Source organism: Rhinolophus sinicus, chromosome 5 (genome assembly GCF_057876585.1).
Source record: "Rhinolophus sinicus isolate RSI-liver-muscle chromosome 5, RSI-T2T, whole genome shotgun sequence".
Lineage (NCBI taxonomy): Eukaryota > Metazoa > Chordata > Mammalia > Chiroptera > Rhinolophidae > Rhinolophus > Rhinolophus sinicus.
In genome coordinates this window covers 44,551,199-44,556,298 of record NC_142505.1, presented here as the reverse complement: position 1 = coordinate 44,556,298, position 5,100 = coordinate 44,551,199, and positions in this window count along the sequence as shown.

The window sequence follows — 5,100 nt, the reverse complement described above, 5'->3', positions numbered from 1 at the left end:
TGGAGCTGGGGCCATGTCTATGCTTTATTCCCCAGTATTCGGACCAGTGTCTGGCACATAGCAGGCACTCAGTAAGTACGACCAAATGAACGAATAAATGCTTGACAAAGGAATGAAGAAGCAGAGAATTCCTGCATCTGAGTTTGCCACGGTTTATTACCTGCATGGTTGGTCACCCATCCTGGCCTGTAAATTCCTCTAGGGCTAAACCTTGTCTGTTTCATGCCAGAGACTGTGTCCCTGTATTAACTGTATTTTGTTATTGTCCTGTATTCTGATGCTCTGGCTTCTAGGGCCTCACTGCCTGAAGAGGGGCTGCCCCTCTCCGGGGCTAGCCAGTTCTAAGCGATAGCAAACAGTTTGCCTGGAGCACACCTTTGATATGCAAACCAAACAATCCTGCCCCCTTGCCCTTTCCTTTAGGCTCCTACAGCTCAGGTACACTATCCTCCTGCCAGAAATCACCCCAAAGCCCATCCTGTAATGGACAACTAGGGACCACCCCTGTAGCCCAGAGGCCCACAAATCATTCAGACTCTCCAATCCTAAAACCCTCAGCCTGCTTATATTGCCTCCCCGTTCCTTCCCAAGAAAAACACAATGCAGTTTCCTGCCCACACATTCCTCTTGCTTCTCCTGCCTCCTGACTAACTGGGATGCTTCCCTGGGTGGCCCCCCAGGGTGTGGCTTACTCCCTCCTGCTGAGAACTGTCTGTAACAAACTTGTCTTCTCAATGGCAGTCTCTCCTGGTCTGTCAGCCTCATCATACATGAATAATAAAAAAACCTACATTTTAATTCAATTCAGTTTCCTCCCCCCGAACACAGCCTTGCACTCAGCAAATACTCCACAAAGATCAAATGCAGGCAGGAGCCGTGACTGTCTTGCCTGCCACTGCACCTCCAAAGCCTAGCACACAGTCCCGTACACAGGAATAACCACCAATGGAATACATTAAGAACTGCACTGAGCGCCTAAAATCTGCCAGAAACTTTCACATCTGGGAGTAAAGCATAGCGTGAGAGGTGGGCGGGAGCATAGATTCTGAAGCCTGGGTTGAATCTTGTTCTGTCACTTTCTAGCTATGTAGACTTGGACAAGTTATGGAACTTCTCTGTGCCTCAGTGTCCCCATAGGAAAAAAGAATATGTAATAATGACCTCACAGAGTTGCTGTGAATGTTAAGTGAATTAATTTAGGCAACATGTCCCGGACTCGTGTGGTTCACGGTCATTACCACATAAGCAATTACATGCTCTTTTCTCCACCCACCAGCTCTGAGGAGTAAGAATTGATATTCCCACTTTGCAGAGGAGGCAACTGAAGTGCAGAATTAGCAGAGCTACACCTCGAGTCTTCCCCATGAATCAGAACCCCCGGTTCCCCCAAGTGACGGCAGAGAGCTGGCCTCTGTCTCCCCACGGGGCTCACAGCTCCCTCCCGCTCCTTGCCCTCCCACCTCTTGACCCTGTCTCCTGGGTGCTATATCTTAGGTTGCACACACAAGCCATTCAGAGCAATAACCTGGATTCCAGGCGCTCAAGTTATGCTACAATTACGCCTGTGAAATCATGATTATGTTATGCTTGGCAAAGAGGCTGTCCAGTGGGGCTCAGGCCACAGCTCACCCCCAACATAGTTTAAACATTTTTATTAGCTGCCAACAATGAAAAATCGTTGAGATTCCACATAACGCATCTAAATTCCCATACTCTGTTGAGAAGTCAAGCAGTATAATCCTTGATGGACCTGCCTCTCGATCCCCACTGACCCTTCGCGCAGGCCGACTCTCGCTCAGACCATCAAAGCCACCCTCAGGTGTCCCTGTTCTCACCCCCTCCAATTCTCCCTTCACACTGCCTCCCAAGGAATTCACTACTACTGCCCTTGCCACAGGAATCTTGTTAGAAAAATATCGATTTTATCAGGTCACCCCCTTGCTCTAAACTTCTGATTCTTTGTTTCTCCGTAAATTAATGTCTAAACTCCTTACTGGGGCCTTCCCCCCCTTCATGGCCTGACCTCTGGGTACCTTCCCAGTCTCATTCTTTTCACTTATTTCAAAGCCACCTTAAATTATCATCACATCCTAAAGGGGAAAACAGACAATGAACAAATGAAGAAATGACTGAACAAGATTCTAGAGGAGCTACGAAGGAGCTAAACAGCCCAGTGTGATAAATGGTAATTGTGAGTCACCTTGAGGGAGGGCAATTTGGGAAGGCTTCTCAGAGGAGGTGAGACCTCCGTTGAGCTGAGAACAGGGCAGACAAGTAGGGTTGTCTGATGAGTGGTCCCAAAGGCTCATCCATGTTCCCTAGGGTGATAGACTCCAAAATGGATCCAGTCCATCACATCTTCCTGTCAGCATGCCCTTTGCAATGTGACTTTGCTGACCTTCCCCTCAAAAGTTGAATCTATTTCCCTATTCCTTGAATCTGGACTAGTCTTACAGCCTGCTTTGGCTAATAGAATGTAAAAATTATTCTTTCCCCATCGAATTGCTTTGGCACCTTTGTTGGAAAACAGTTGACCATATGTGTGTGTGTGAGTCTATTTTGGACTTTCTTGTGTTCCACTGATCTATATATACGTATGTATACGCTTTGCCAATACCACAATGCCTTGGTCACAGTGACTTTATAGTATGTCTTGAGACAAGGTAGGGTAAGTCTAACTCTTCCAAATTTGTTCTTTTCCAAAATTGTTTTGGTTGATTCATTTGCATTTGCAATTTGCACATAAAGAGGTCATTTGCATTTGCACATAAACTTTAGACTCAGCTCGTCAATTTCTACAAAAGTGCCTGCTTGGATTTTGACTGGGATTGTGTTGAATTTATACATCAATTTGAGATGAATTGTCATCACAACAAGTTTGAGTCTTCCAATCTCTGATTGTGGCATATCATTCCATTTATTTGGGTCTTCTTTCTTTTCTCTTACTGCCGATAAGATCTTCCACTGTAAAAGTCTTACAGATGTCTGCCCTTGTAAAAGTCTTGAGTAGCTTTGGTTAAATTTATTCCTAATTTGTCGTTGGTACTGTAATTTCTAAAAATGTCATTTTCCAGTTGTTTACAGCTAACATATAAAAACACAATTGATGTTGTTTAGCCACAGCTGGAAGTTGCTTACATCTGACCTGCACATGTGTTTTCAGTGTTCAATCAGAAGCATTTGGGAGAAAGAATGTGAAGAGTATGGAGAAGTTCCCCTTCTCCAGCTCTCTCCTGTCCAGGGCTCCACTGTCCATTCTCCTATGGTCACAGAAGCCCCACAGAATGTAGCTCTGGTTCCCAGGCCAGAAAGATGGTGGAATTACTATTGGAGTTTTAATGGCTATTCATTTCACCGTGGCTGTACCCTGCCTTCAAGCTAAAACCATAAAAACTGGAAACTATTCCGTGTTGGTCCCTTCTTTCAAGTTTTGGCCCTTTTCAAAATCTGCTCCCTTTATGCACTTTCCAGAGCCTTCAGGTACTGGTTTTTGTATTTCATCCAGAGTTTACAGCTGTTCTCTGAGGAAAGATTCGCCTGTTAGGAGCCTACATTGCCATCCCAGAAGTGGAACTCTTTGTTGTTCATTTTAATACCTCCAGGTGAAAAAGGATGAAAAAACAAACATATCCCTACCCCTCCCCCGCCCAAAAAAAAGGAAAATAGGAAAATAATAAGTGTTGTCATTGACGTGGAGAAATTGGAACACTTGTGCTTAGCTGGTAGGAATGTAAAATGGTGCAGTCACTGTGGAAAACAGTTTGGCAGTTCTTCAAAAAGTTCAGCATAGAATGACCATATGATCCAGCAATTCTCTTTCTGGGAATACACCCAAGAGAATCAAAAGCAGAGACTCAAGCAGATACGTTTACACCGATAATCAAAGCAGCAGCATTATTCACAATAGCAATAGGTGAAAATAACCCAGGTCTCCAACAACAGATGAATAGATACACAAAACGTGGTCTGTACATACCATAGAATGTTTTTCAGCCATAAAAAGGGAGGTATTTCTGGTACATGTGGTTTTTTGCTAGGGGTGTCATAACAAACTACCGCAGACCAGATGGCTTAACACAAAACAACAACAATTTATTTTCTATAGTTCTGGAGGCTAGAAGTCCAAGGTAAGGTCTCTTCAGGGTTGGTTCCTTCTGAGGGCTGTGAGGGAAGGATCTGTTCTAGGCCCTTCTTCTTGGCTTTTAGATGGTCATCTTCTCCCTGTGTCTTTACATGGTCTTCCCTCTGTACATGTAGGTCCAAATTTTCTCTTCGTATGAGAATACTAGTCATATTAGATTAGGGTCCACCTTAATGATCTCATTTTAACTTAATTATCTCTGTAAAAACCTGATCTCTCAATGTGGTTATATTCTATGGTACTGGGGTTCAGGACTTCAACATATGAATTTTTTGAAATTTTTTTTTAAGAAGGGAGCAGCTCACCGTAGCCCATGCGGGGATCGAACCAGCAACCTTAGTGCCATCTGCACCATGCTCCAACCAACTGAGCTAACCAGACACTCCCAACATATGAATTTTAATTGGGGGGACACAATTCAGCTTATAACCTGCTACAACATGGATGAACCTTGAAAACTCTAAGTTAAGCAAATAATCCAGACACAAAAGGACAAATATTATGTGATTCCACTTACATGATTTACCTAAAGTAGTCAAATTCATAGAGACAGAAAGTAGAATAGAGGTTAAAAAGGGCTGTGGGGTGGGTGGAAAGTTAATGTTTAATGGGGACAGCCTTTCAGTTTGGGAAGATGAAAAAGTTCTGGAAATGGAGAGTAGTAGTGATTGTACAACACTGTGAACGTACTTAAGGTCACAGAACTGTAAACTTAAAAATAGTTAAAATGGTAAATTTTGTTATATTGCATGTATTTTTCCACAATTTAAAAGAATAACTTTTTTTCAATCTATAAAAAAAACTATTACCTGAAGTTTCTTCTCTCTCATATCTGAAATTTGGTGGAGTAGTAGAGGGAATTTCTGTTTTTCTTGTTTCCTGAGAAACAAGAAATTTTAATTTTTGGTTGTTTTCTTTTTTCCTTTGAATTATGAACCTCAACACAATGATACCAGGCA